Genomic DNA, 14,830 nt, shown 5'->3' with positions numbered 1-14,830 from the left:
GCGAAGATGCTGATGTCAGTACACACGGCGATTGTCGAAGCGCGCTGAGCGATAGCCGGCCGCACCTCCTCCAACTCTTCGTCGGCCTCTAGCCGCCAGGTGCACAGTTGGTCCAGGTTCAGCCCCGGATACCAGGCTTGGACGAACTCCAGCGCCTGCCCAGCTCCAAGCCGGGCTGCCGACGCCTTCCAGGCCTCGAAGCGGCCAACCGCCACCTCCAACCAGTCGGCAGTCCGACTCGGGGTGCGGAGAATCGTCTCGCTTGGCTAGAGGGCGGCCAACACCTGCGCTCCGACGCGCTGGAGGCGGCGGAGCATATGGTGAGCCGGCTGCAGCCGGGCTTGGACCGCCAAGAGTTGCTCCTCAAGCGTCCGGCTCGCGTCCGGCGCGATTTTAGCCCCCGCCTGCCGGCGTGCCTCGCGATGGGCCTCGATGGATTGGGCGGCGAAGGCGGAGTACCCGGGAAAGTAGTCTGCATAGAGAACAAAAAGCAGCACAAGTCAGAACACAAATCAGGGATCAAGGGGCAAGCAGGGAGTGAAGAAGACGGCTTACCGTCGATCAAATCTTCGATACGACTGAAGCCCTCACTCAGCGCCTGCTTCGCTTCAGCCCAGCCCGCCGCTTCGGTCTCGAACTCGGCCTTTAGGGTGTCCTCGTTGTTCTGCGCCTTCTTCAGGGCCGCCTTGTGGCTCTCCTCCTGGTCGGCCAACTTCTTGGCCAGGCGGTCACACTCCAGGACCAAGGCGCTGTACTCGGCCTCCTTGGCGCGAAGGGCGGCTTGGGCCCCGCTGAGCTGCTCCCTGAAGTCAGCATTGGCTCCTGCAAGCATGAAGACAAAGGAAAAATTAATAAGGGGAAGTCGTCAAGGAAGATCCGACCCGGCTGCTCAGTAGTCGGCCCGAATCTCGGGGACTACACCCAGTGGGTGCGCTGACGCGCCCCCACAGGAGATGAATGAGACAAACACGCACTTCGGCTGCTGGTCAGGTCCTCGGTCCTCCGGCCCATCTCCTGAGCCTGGGAGTTGAAGGCGGCTGCACGGAGGTTATGATACTCCTGGAAGATTATACAGGAGGCCAGGATAAGTTAAGTTGTCAGAACCTAGTAAGTTCCAAGCCACCTGCGTAGCAGCCGGCTCGGAACTCGGGGACTACACCCAGTGGGTGCGCTGACACGCCCCCACGGAAGAAATCAAAAAGAGCAAAATAACCAAGGCGAGAAGACTCACCCGGATGACGGCCCGCGTCGAGAGAAACTCCTGGGTGTATCGTTGCAGCGAGGCGGCCTGAGCTTGAAGCCGGTTCCGGACCTCCTAGGCCGCCGCGTTCAGCTCGCCCGTCCCCCCGCTAGGAGTCCAGTCGTACATGCTGGCGCTGGCCACCTCCAGGGCCTCCACCGTCTGGCTGGTGCCCGCTGCTCGGTGTGGTTCCGGCGCGGAGGCGCAACCCCCTGCGCGCTGGCGCAATGCCGGCTGCGCCTCGAGGCCGGCCCCTGCCTCCGGCTCACCCCCGGACGGCTGCTCTGGCGCCGCAGCTGATTGGCCGCTTTGGCCCGCTCCAGTCGGCGCCGTCTGCGGTGCCCTCTCCACGAAGATCGCATGGTCCTCCCTCCTCTTCATCACCGGCGGGCCTTGGTCGACCTCCTCCGATGAGGGCACGGGAATGTCGGGGGCCACGGCGCGGAGGGGAACGATGAGCAGCGGAGGACGGTTGTGTGAGGCCTCCGCCTCCGTCTCCGCGGCTGCCGCCTCCGCCCGGGCCTTGGCCGCCGCGTCAGCCTGCTCCTTCGTCGCTTGGGCGGTCCTTCGCTCCGCCGCCTCCCGCTCCTCCCGCGCGTTCCGCTCCGTGGCCTCCCTAAGGTCGGCGCGGGGATCCACGCGGCGGGAGCTTGAGGACCCTCCAGTCGGCCCGACTACGGAGCCGCCAGGACCTCGCTCAAGAGAAAGCAGCACCCTGTCCGGCAAGCAAAGAAAGGCTAAGAAAAGCTTCGGTCGAAAAAGATAACAAAAAATATATACGCAAGACGAAGCGACGACAGAATGGCGCGGCAAAGAGTTGCTGCGGCGAAGAAAAGAAGAAGGAGGGCAAGAAGGGGCGGAGTGAGGGAGAGCGCGCGAGCCTCCGCCGCTCCCCCTCCTCCTCCTACTTATAGACCCGCGCAGCGGAGCCGAGGAGGCGCGGCGTGGGGGAACGTGGGGATCAACTGCGCCCACTCCCCCACGACCCGCGATTATTATGCCCTGATGGCATAATAAAACCGCCGCGGGAAGGCAAGCGGTCCAAGTGGGCCGCAGAAGATCCGCGCTCGGGCCGAGGCCTATGAGTGGCGGGCCCGGGCCTGCGGCGGCGTCCCGTCGCGTGCGTGCGTTGGCAGGACTTCCTTGCCACGTGGCCCGCGGAAAGGCGCACGGTCAGCTCGCAGGGCGACCCGCGTTCCAGCCTACAAGAAACGGAGCTTTCCGAAGACGGCGCGCACAAGCAAAGCCGGCCCCTCGGGATAGGAAGCTGACCTAGCTTCTCGTCCTTTTGTCAGCCTCGAAGCTCGATCAGCTTCGGGGACTACTGTCAGAGTAAATAACCATGGGTAGCCTAGTCGGCTCCCCCTGGCCCTTTTGAAAAAATTACGAGCCGATTCGGCCCTCAAGAATCCAAGACACGGGGCCGCCTTCCCCTTGCCGGCTGTCTCCCAGGCCAGCTATCGGAAGGCGTCCCGACTCCAGCCCTCATGAAGGAAAGCCACTGGAGGGCCGGCTCCGAGAAGCCGGCCGCGAGAAGGCCGACTCCAGGAAGCCGGCTCCCCCAAAGCGGTCAATATCGTACCCTCAAAGTCTGCATCCACATCACGGTGATGTGATGGGGCGTGGCTACAGTGAAGCCTGCCACCCCCGAATCCCGGAGCATGCCTGGCACAGTGCGCCATACGGGTGGCCATGACCCGTCCGGCGCGGCACTGTTGCCACGTTGACCCTGATGTCATCCACGATGGGCGGTGGGCCCCTTCGGGTAGAGAGACACCCGAAGGCGGCCAGGCCTCCCCCAGTCGGCCCAAGATAGAGCCGGCTCCCCCCAGCCGGCTTGCCACCTCCCTCGAAGAAGACGCCCCATTAAGGAGACAAGACGTGGTGAGGCTACAGCGATCACCCACCGGACGGCGGCACTGTAGCCACGCCCACTTCGGCGAAGCCCTCGTCACCAAGATTGAGCAACAGTAACCAGCCCCAGACAAGGCCCTGGACAGGGGGGCCTGCCTGTCGACCCAGGAGCCGGCAGCCGGCGGGACCCACCAGCCGACGGGCCCCAGCAGTCGGCGCAGAAGCCTACGAGCGTAGACACAGACGGCTGGGCCCCACGCCCAGCCGGATTACCATTGTACCCCCGGGGGGTAGGCCTATATAAACCCCCCGGGACACCCATGCAAGAGAGAGATCGATCCCTGCTAGTTTTAGATTCCACATAGGGAGGAGAAGAGAGCAAGCCTTGCCCTTCTTCCTCCTCTTGCCAAACAGCTCAAGGAGCATCGTGTAGCTACTTATTCATCTAGTGATCATGCGGAGACCCCGCAGAGTAGCAGTAGGGGTGTTATCTCCATGGAGAGCCCCGAAGCTAGGTAAGATTCGCCAGCGTGCATGTCTTCGCCTCATCCCGTTTCCAGGCACCGGCGACGTCTTACTAGCTCCCACAATGATAAGCCACCCATTGGCATATGTCGCACCTACCACCCGACAGTTTGTGTAATCGGTCAAACCGAGTTGAGGTTTTACCCTAACCCTAGCACATCGGTCCCACCGAGTTGATCATATCGATCCCACCAAAAATCCTAACGTTCACATTTTGAACTAAACCGGTCTGACCGAGTTTTTTGATTCGGTCCCACCAAGTTTGGTGAACTATGTGTAATGGCTAGATTTTGTGTGGAATCTATATATACCCCTCCACCCATCCTCCATTCGTGAGAGAGACATCAGAACGTGCCTACACTTCCAGCATTCATTTTCTGAGAGAGAACCACCTACTCTTGTGTTGAGATCAAGATATTCCAATCCAACCACAAGAATCTTGATCTCTAGCCTTTCCCAAGTTGCTTTCCACTCAAATCATATTTCCACCAAATCCAAATCTGTGAGAGAGAGTTGAGTGTTGGGGAGACTATCATTTGAAGCACAAGAGCAAGGATTTCATCATCAACACACCATCTATTACCTTTTGGAGAGTGGTGTCTCATAGATTGGTTAGGTGTCACTTGGGAGCCTCCGTCAAGATTGTGGAGTTGAACCAAGGAGTTTGTAAGGGCAAGGAGATCGCCTACTTCATGAAGATCTACCCAAGTGAGGCAAGTCCTTCATGGGCGATGGCCATGGTGGGATAGACAAGGTTGCTTCTTCATGGACCCTTCATGGGTGGAGCCCTCCGTGGACTCGTGCAACCGTTACCCTTCGTGGGTTGAAGTCTCCATCAACGTGGATGTATGATAGCACCACCTATCGGAACCACGCCAAAAATCTCCGTGTCTCCAATTGCGTTTGCACACTCCAATCCCATACCTTTACTTTCTTGCAAGTTGCATGCTTTACTTTCCGCTGCTCATATACTCTTGCCATGCTTGCTTGAAATGTATTGTGTATGTTTAAACTTGTGCTAAAACTCCACCTTAACTTAAACAATTTAAAAACTGCTACTTTCGTTGTTGAGGGTCTAATCACCCCCCTCTAGACACCTCTTCTCGATCCTTTCAATTGGTATCAGAGCATTGGTCTCCATTACTTTGGTTTAATCACCATTGGAGGAAGATGGTTGAGTCTACGTTGGGGAGTCTTAGACGTAGAGTGCCTATACTTGATGGAGAGTTCTTTCATGAGTGGAAAAATGAGATGCTTGAGATTTTCAATGAATATCACTTGAACAAGTACATTACTAGCCCTTGTGCACCCCATGTTCATCTTTTGCATCCTACCCTTGATGAGTCTATTGACATGATTCGCAACCTTAGAACTGTCAATCTTATTACTAGAGGTTTGCCTAGAAATTTGTTTGGTTGCTTGCATACTCTTGATTGTGCCTACACTGTATGGAGATTTCTTGAGGAATGACTTCCAAACAATTCCTTGCAAAACTTAGATGAAATTCCTCAGAAATCTATTGCTTTGAGTAAGATGAATTCCAATGATCCTAAGTTTGGTGATTGTCTATTTGAGCTTAATAACCTTATGCATGCCAAAGGAGATGTTAGAATCATTAGCAATATCATCTCCGAAGCCATTAGATTTCATAAAGATGAACATTGTGATGATCATTTATCTAATGAATCACTCTCTCTAGGAATTGATCAAGCACAAGACGATGTTGAATATGGATACTATGATAAGGATGTTGATAGTGGCTTTGATCTTGATGAGTCTGTGAGACACTTTGGTCTTATGTCTAATCTTCATGGCTACATGGCTGGAGGAAAGGAATGGGTTGTTGATAGTGGATGTACCGATCACATGACCAGAGACAAGGATATGTTTCGTGAGCTAGATGAAAACGACGGCCCTCGAAAGTATGTCACCTTTGGTGATAACTCAAAGGGTAAGGTGGTTGGCCTTGGTAAGGTGGCCATCTCACATGATAGCTCCATACAAAACGTTATGCTCGTTGAATCTCTTGGCTATAATCTACTTTCCATATCTAGACTTGCTGACTTTGGTTTCAATGTCATATTTACTGAAGTAGATTGCCAAGTGTTTCATAGAGATAATCATAAAATGGTCTTTACGGTATTCCTAGAGGTGATCTTTACATTGTTGACTTCACTAAAAAGGCTCAACCTAGAACTTGCTTAATTGCTAAATCCTCTAAAGGCTGGTTGTGGCATAGAAGGTTAGGTCATGCGGGCATGCGAAATCTTGATAAGCTTATTAAAGGTGATCATATCCTTGGAGTGAAAGATGTTATATTTGACAAGGATATATTGTGCAGTGCTTGTCAAGCAGGAAAACAAGTTGGAGGAAGCCACCCCGTGAAGAACATCATGACCACGAGAAGACCGCTTGAGCTACTTCATATGGATCTCTTTGGTCCTAATGCCTATAAAAGTCTCGGTGGAAACTCATTTGGTCTAGTCATAGTCGATGATTTTTCAAGATTTACGTGGGTGTTCTTTCTTGATGATAAATCTCAGGTCCAAAAGATCTTCAAGAACTTCGCTAGTAAGGCCCAAAATCAATTTGAAGTGAAGATCAAGAAGGTTCGCAGCGACAACGGAACGAAGTTCAAGAACGCAAATGTGGATACCTTTCTTGACGAAGAAGGGATTTCACACGAGTTCTCGGCTACGTACACGCCTCAACAAAATGGAGTTGTTGAGAGGAAGAACGGGACTCTTATTGAGATGGCGAGAATGATGCTTGATGAGTACACGACGCCAAAACACTTTTGGGCGGAAGCGGTTGAGACAGCTTGTCATGCAACAAACTACTTGTATGTTCACAAGCTACTCGACAAGAAGGCATACGAGCTTCTCACCGGTAACAAACCCCAAGTTGGATACTTTCGAGTATTCGGCTCAAAGTGCTATATTCTTGATAAGCATCATCGTTCTAAATCTTCTCCTAAATCTCACGAGGGTTTCCTACTTGGTTATGGCTCAAACTCTCACACTTATCGTGTATATGACAATTTCACCCGAAAGGTTGAAGAGACGGTAGATGTAAAGTTTGATGAATCTAACGGCCCGCAAGTAGAGCAATTGCCAATTGATGTAGGAGACAAAGACCCTTCGGAAGCAATCCAAGACTTGTCTATTGGCAAGATTCATCCAGCGGAGGTGAAGGGGAGTACCTCATCCATCCAAGTGGAAGCTTCTACCTCACGACAAGGTGAACCAAGAGTTGACACGGAGGCATCCACAAGTGGGACACACCAAGATGAAGAAAACGAGGAAGTACACCAAGATGAACCTCATCAACCCCCTTCTCCACCTTGACAAGAGAACGACAGCGTCAACAATGAAGAAGGCCAAGAAGAAGAACAAGATGATGAAGAAGATGTTTCACCCCGACCCAAACAAAAGCTCTCACGAGTTCGAGCAAGAGTCTCAAGAGACCATCCCGTCGAACAAATCTTCAATGATATCCAAACCGGGAGAATCACTCGCTCTAAAACTCATTTGGCAAATTTTTGCAAACATTATTCATTCATCTCTAGCACTGAACCTATGAAGGTTGAAGAATCATTGGATGATCCGGATTGGATAAATACCATGCATGAAGAGCTACACAACTTTGAGAGGAACCAAGTGTGGACATTGGTTGAGAATCCCGACAACAACCACAACATCATCGGTACCAAATGGGTGTTTTGCAACAAGCAAGACGAAGATGGATAAGTTTTTCGCAACAAAGCACGTCTCGTCGCCCAAGGCTACACTCAAGTCGAAGGTATGGACTATGGTGAGACATATGCCCCCGTTGCTAGACTTGAGTCCATCCGCATCTTACTTGCCTATGCTAATCACCTTGTACCAAATGGACATTAAAAGTGATTTTCTAAATGGTGAAATTGAGGAGGAAGTTTATGTTAAACAACCTCCCGACTTTGTTAATCCTAAGAAACCCGACCATGTTTACAAACTTCACAAAGCTCTTTATGGTCTTAAACAAGCTCCTAGAGCGTGGTATAAATGCTTGACCAAGTTCCTTATTGAAAAAGGCTTTGAGATTGGAAAAATTGATTCTACTCTTTTTACTAAAAGGGTTAATGGTGAACTATTTGTGTGCCAAATTTATGTTGATGATATCATATTTGGTTCAACTAACCCTCATTTTAGTGAAAAGTTTGGAAAGCTAATGTCAGAGAAGTTTGAGATGTCTATGATGAGCGAACTCGAGTTCTTTCTTGGGCTGCAAATCAAGCAAACTAAGGAGGGTACCTTTGTTTCTCAAACAAATATACCAAGGACTTATTCAAGAAGTTCAACATGCAAGAAAGCAAAGGTATGAGAACACCCATGCCTACTAGTGGACATCTTGACTTGACTAAGGATGGCAAATCGGTTGACCAAAAGGTTTACCGCTCTATGATTGGTTCATTGTTATATCTATGTGCCTCCCGCCCCGATATTATGCTAAGTGTGTGCATGTGTGCACAATATCAAGCGGCCCCCAAAGAATGTCATCTTAAGGTATGAAAAGGATAGTGAGATACTTAATCCATACACCAAATTTAGGCATTTGGTATCCTAAGAGGTCTTCTTTTGATCTTGTTGGCTACTTCGATTCGGACTATGCTGGTGACAAGGTTGATAGAAAGTCCACTTCGGGTACTTGTCAATTTCTTGGTAGATCTCTTGTGTCTTGGTCCTCCAAGAAACAAAACTCGGTATCCTTATCCACCGCTGAAGTGGAGTACATTGCCGCCGGATCATGTTGTGCTCAATTACTTTGGATGACCCAAACTCTTAAAGATTATGGCATATATGTGAAACATGTTCCATTGCTTTGTGATAATGAAAGTGCTATTAAGATTTCTCACAATCCCATGCAACATTCTCGAACTAAGCATATTGAAGTTCTTCATCATTTCATTCGAGATCATGTTGCTAAAGGGGACATTGATCTTAAGCATGTTAGTAGCGATAAGCAATTGGCAGATATATTCACCAACCCGCTTGATGAGAAAGTATTTTGCCATTTGAGAGGTGAATTGAACATCATTGATGCTTCAAACTTGGAGTAGAAACTCCATTTGGATACATGCAAGGCATGAGCCTTTGACCAATCCTTGATATTTCTCTTATGATGATGGTCATATGTCTTGGATATATTTGCACCCTTGCATGCTATCTAACACTTGTAGGTACTTGGATAAATCTAAATCTATGAGATTGCAAATCACTCACATCTTGAGCAATCTCTACATCACCAAGTCTCTACAATATGGTGGTTGAAGACAAGGAAGCTTGAAAACTTTCAACATATCCTTTGACAATTTCTTTATATCAAATCTCATTTGGTATCAAATTCATGATTGTCATTTTGGATACACAAGTGCTCTTCCTTGCAAGACTAACCCATGTAGGTAGATGAACTCAAACTACAGGTGGTGCTCCCAACTCATTGATGAGCTACATCAACCTTGAGCATCCCACACAAGTTCAACTACATGATCAAGATCAACACCACCACCCAAGGTATGTTATTCCATCTTAGAGAAGTTTTACCCCATGTCATGGGTCAAAGCAGCTCAACAAGATACGAATACATCAAAATGCTTAACGAAAAATGCTAACCCCATTTTGAGCTTAAACGATGAGTATGACCTATGATCAAGTGTTCTCACTTGACTCCTCGGTCAATATACTCTAACATAGGTGACTTTGTCGCCGACCAATTCTAGATGAAGTTCTCTAGTGTTTCTCTGTGTTCTTGCATTTGTCTCTTGCATGTCTGTTCCCTTCTTTAATTAAAAAAACTTCATCTAGATTTCTTTTATTTTTCTCTGTTATGTTCTACATTCCCTGCATCGAATTCATTGCAAATCTTTCAGTTAATTCCTTGCAAATCTTTGTGAGATCCTATTTGCCTAGTGAGCTGAGATGACAATTGTTTTCTCTCCGTGTTGAATTCGGCCTCACCGATTTGTTCTTCTCGGCTTCATTGAAACAACTCGGTGCCACCGAAGCAAATAACTCAGTGCTACCGATTTCAATACTAAGAAAACACTTTGCCATTTGCATCCTGCATATTTGTTCCAGCTCCACTCGATGATTCTTGACCTCTACCAGCATCTTACATTACATGTTTCATGTGACTCAAGGACAAGACCTATTCGACTCACACTCCAGAAGACCCCTTCTTGGAAGTTGATGTCAAATGGGGAGAGAGAGATCACATCAAAGGTTAGTCACATCAAAGGGAGAGAGAGACCCTACGGGAAGGAAAGTTTTCTTAATCTTCCCAGATTCTTGGTATTTGGTATTCAAAGAGGAGAGAAGATACATGTCTTCAAGAGGGGAAAGACATGTTAGTATGTGTTCTCCCATTATCAAATATAAGATTCAGGGGGAGAAAGACATCTAAGGGAAGGAAATCTTTGAATTCATTACTACCTTTACCCTTTGGGGACATGTTTATATATATCCAATAGAGTACCTAGTACTCACTCTCTACATGTCATCCCAATCTTGGTACTCTTGTGGTTTTCGGTTCTTGCATTGCTTAGCAGGTGTTCTTGTGTTATCTAACCCTGTTTTCTCAAGTTCACCTTCTCCAAAGCTAGCTCAAGACCACCAGGTAAGTATATGCATCACATCCATGTGCATGATGATTTCTTGCTACTGTACATATTGTTTGCAAGAAGGACTCGTGAACATGAAGGTATATTTCCTATATCTATATCATTCACTCTGATGCATATAACCAAGATACATGTAACTGATTGCTTGCTCTGTCATGCTTATGCAGTCACATGATCTTACACTCCATATTTACATGATTGCATACATGTAGGGGGAGCCTATGCATGTTGCATGTCTTTCCAAAGATTTACTTATTATTCTTCATATCTTTATCCAAAGCATTGATGTATGTTGTCATCAATTACCAAAAAGGGGGAGATTGAAAGCACAAGTGCTCCTTGGGTGATTTTGGTAATTAATGTCAACATATCTCTTATTGGACTAATACTTTTATCTAGTATATTTCAAAGAGTTCAACAAAGGTGTGGCATGGACAAGAGGATGTGGAACCCCTTCAAGATGCTAAGGACAAACGTTGGCAAAAGCTCAAGACTCTACATTTTCATTTTAGTGATCCAAGATCACATTGAGTCCATAGGAAAAGTCAATACTATTAAAAGGGGATGAGGTGTTGCTTAATGACTTGCTTGCTCAAAATGCTTAGTGATATGCTCCAAAAGCCCTCAACCACTTTCCCATATCCATATATGTCCCAAACCAAAAGTCAAACTCGGCCCCATCGATTTGATCTATCTGGTGCCACTGAGTTCACTTGACATAGCCACTGCCAGAAACCCTAATCAGTTCGGTCTCACTGATGGGATCTCGGTCTCACCAAGATGGGCTTGAAAACTCTCTTTTGCCCGTTGCAATTATTTCGGACTCACTGAGATATGCAATCGGTCCCACCAATTTTGCTTGACCAACTCTCTGTTTTGCTTATTACCAAAATCGGTCCCACCAAGTTTGTGTAATCGGTCAAAATGAGTTGAGGTTTTACCCTAACCTAGCACATCGGTCCCACCGAGTTGATCATATCGGTCCCAATGAAAATCATAATGTTCACATTTTGAACTAAACCGGTCTGACCGAGTTTTTTGATTCGGTCCCACCGAGTTTGGTGAAATGTGTGTAACGACTATATTTTGTGTGGAGGCTATATATACCCCTCCACCCATCCTCCAGTCATGAGAGAGCCATCAGAACGTGCCTACACTTCCAGCATTCATTTTCTGAGAGAGAACCACCTACTCATGTGTTGAGATCAAGATATTCCAATCCAACCACAAGAATCTTGATATCTAGCCTTTCCAAAGTTGCTTTCCACTCAAATCATCTTTCCACCAAATCCAAATCCGTGAGAGAGAGTTGAGTGTTGGGGAGACTATCATTTGAAGCATAAGAGCAAGGAGTTTATCATCAACACACAGTCTATTACCTTTTGGAGAGTGGTGTCTCCTATATTGGTTTGGTGTCACTTGGGAGCCTCCGTCAAGATTGTGGAGTTGAACCAAGGAGTTTGTAAGGGCAAGGAGATCGCCTACTTCGTGAAGATCTACCCAAGTGAGGCAAGTCCTTCGTGGGCGATGGCCATGGTGGGATAGACAAGGTTGCTTCTTCGTGGACCCTTCGTGGGTGGATCCCTCCGTGGACTCGCGCAACCGTTACCCTTCGTGGGTTGAAGTCTCCATCAATATGGATGTACGATAGCACCACCTATCGGAACCATGCCAAAAATCTCCGTGTCTCCAATTGTGTTTGCACACTCCAATCCCATCCCTTTACTTTCTTGCAAGTTGCATGCTTTACTTTTCGCTGCTCATATACTCTTGCCATGCTTGCTTGAAATGTATTGTGAATGTTTAAACTTGTGCTAAAACTCCACCTTAACTTAAAGAATTTAAAAACTGCTACTTTTCTTTGTTGAGGGTCTAATCACCCCCCTCTAGACACCTCTTCTCTATCCTTTCAACCAGCCCCTTAGGGGGCTGGTTTGTCCCCCTCTTGGCCCATTAAGGTCCATGTAGTTGCCGGGGGGATGCCCGGAACCCCTTCCGATGACCGGATATGCACCCGGTAACCCCGAAACTCTTTCGGTGTCCGAATACCGTCGTCCTATATATCAATCTTTACCTCTCGACCATTTCAAGACTCCTCGTCATGTCCATCATCTCATCCAGGACTCCGAACAACATTCAATCACCAAATCACATAACTCATATAATACAAAATCGTCATCGAACGTTAAGCGTGCGGACCCTACGGGTTCAAGAACTATGCAGACATGACCGATACACCTCTTCGGTCAATAACCAAGATCGAAACCTGGATGCTCATATTGGTTCCCACATATTCTATGAAGATTTTTATCGGTCGTACCGTAATGAAAACATACGTTATTCCATTTGTCATCGGTATGTTACTTGACCGAGATTGGATCGTCGGTATCTTCATACCTAGTACAATCTCGTTACCGGCAAGTCTCTTTACTCGTTTCGTAATACATCATCCCGCAACTAACTCATTAGTCACATTGCTTGCAAGGCTTCTTATGATGTGCATTACTGAGAGGGCCCAGAGATACCTCTCCGATACTCCGAGCGACAAATCCTAATATCGATATATGCCAACCCAACAAACACCTTCGGAGATACCTGTAGAGCATCTTTATAATCACCTAGTTATGTTGTGATTTTTGATAGCACACAAGATATTCCTCCGGTATCTGGGAGTTGCATAATCTCATAGTCAAAGGAATATGTATATGACATGAAGAAAGCAATAACAGTAAAACTGAATGACCAATATGCTAAGCCAACGAATGGGTCTTGTCCATCACATCATTCTTCTAATGATGTGACCCCGTTCATCAAATGACAACACATGTCTATGGTTAGGAAACTTAACCATCTTTGATTGACGAGCTAGTCTAGTAGGGGCTTACTAGGGACATGGTGTTTTGTCTATGTATCCACACATGTATCAAGTTTCCGGTTAATACAATTCTAGCATGAATAATAAACATTTATCATGATATAAGGAAATATAAAATAACAACTTTATTATTGCCTCTAGGGCATATTTCCTTCATACACTCTCCCGGCCACTATGACAAACTCCCCTTTGGGCTATGTCATGGGTGGCCCCTATGTCAACTCGTGACATCCGCCACCTTTGTGGCCGCCACCGTCGTGGCAAAACTAAACATCGTCGTCCCAAACGGGGACATCGGTACCATAACCGACTCTTAATGCAGAACGCGTGCCGGTCAAGACTTAATTTGGACACATCCCTCACTTCGATACGTAGCAAGCACATCTCGATGGATGACTTCCAGGGCACAAATTAAGATCATAGTGGTCCCGTCACAAATATATGGTTTTAAGAATAAGTCCTCTTACCCATGCCTATTTTTATTATAAGTGTTCTTAGTGTCAACTTGATTTTGATCGGTCAAAAGCTGGAATTAATTCTCTCGCAAAATCTTTCGATAGCTCAGTGTCATCGATGGAAAAAAGGCGAGAATCATTTCTACTTCTTTACCAGATCACTAAAGGGACTAATCAATCCACCATGGACCCACACTCCCTGGTGGTGTGCTTAGGCCCTATGGCGCGCCACCTGTTCTCTGTGGTGTCCATGAGGCTCCTCTTAAGATATTCTTTGGTTATAAAATCACGCTTACCAATAAAAAACATACGTGATAATACACGTTTGTCACAGTAGGTCATGTTTTCTGCATGTACATCTGTTTCGATTTTATGAAGATAGTCATATCTGTGCTATCGCGGAAGTGCTTCATGACAATAATCCATTTATCAACACGAAAGTATCCACTTCCGTGACACCCGTGATGATAAATGACGTGTCATGGAAGTGTTTTCGTCAAGAGTAACCGACACATGACACCCACCGTAACGGGTCGCCGTTAAGTTATCGGATGCGGATTTTATATCCGATACCTGTTAACAGCCCCGGCCTATGATGATTTTCCACGTGTCAATTTCTTATTCCCAAAGACCACATGTCAGCTCTGCGTTGCAACATGTGTCACCATTCAACAGATGATACACGCCAATTAAACAATGGCACGTGAGACGGCACAACCGTGGTTCTTTACTTAAAAAGCCAGCCCAGTCAAAGTTAGCGGGCCGGCCTATATCTCTCTCTGGAGCTGCAGTTATTAGTGGCAGACCCCTCGCTTAGGTTGGCTGAGAACCAGATGCCTCCGGGGTGCGAGTGGTTGGTGTTTCCTTCTCTTCCTTTTTGTTTCACATCACCGCTAATTTTACTCACTCCACCATTGCTGGGTGGAAATGTCAAAGAGAAAAGCATATACTATCGCTGAGTGGAACTACTAACCAGGAGAGAGAAGGCGAGATAGATTAGGTGGTAGTCTGACTCCGCACGCTTCTCCCCTCCCCCTCTCTCCTCTCCTCTCCTCTCCCTCTCCCTCTCCCCACCCCCCCAAATCGAAATCCCCCACCCATACTGAGCCAGTGAGCTCCACGCTCCTCCCCCAGCTCGCCCCGGCATCCCGTCGCCGGGTGGATCTACCGGGACGCGGGCGCGCGTGCGCGGCTTGAGGAGCAAAGGTGAGGACTTTCCTCTA

The 14,830-nt window shown here is 47.7% G+C and overlaps 1 protein-coding gene across 1 annotated transcript in view; it reads left to right on the top strand.

Annotated features, from left to right (window-relative positions):
- The first annotated feature begins 14,634 nt into the window (after positions 1-14,634).
- LOC119355449 overlaps positions 14,635-14,830 on the top strand; it is a 7,186-nt gene continuing 6,990 nt past the window's right edge. Inside the window, exon 1 of the mRNA XM_037622254.1 lies at positions 14,635-14,813. The gene's annotated coding sequence lies outside the window, so the exon portion shown is untranslated. The remainder of the gene's footprint in view (positions 14,814-14,830) is intronic.

Source organism: Triticum dicoccoides, chromosome 2A (assembly GCF_002162155.2).
Source record: "Triticum dicoccoides isolate Atlit2015 ecotype Zavitan chromosome 2A, WEW_v2.0, whole genome shotgun sequence".
Classification (NCBI taxonomy): Eukaryota; Viridiplantae; Streptophyta; class Magnoliopsida; order Poales; family Poaceae; genus Triticum; species Triticum dicoccoides.
This window is presented reverse-complemented; position numbering and strand designations above follow the sequence as displayed.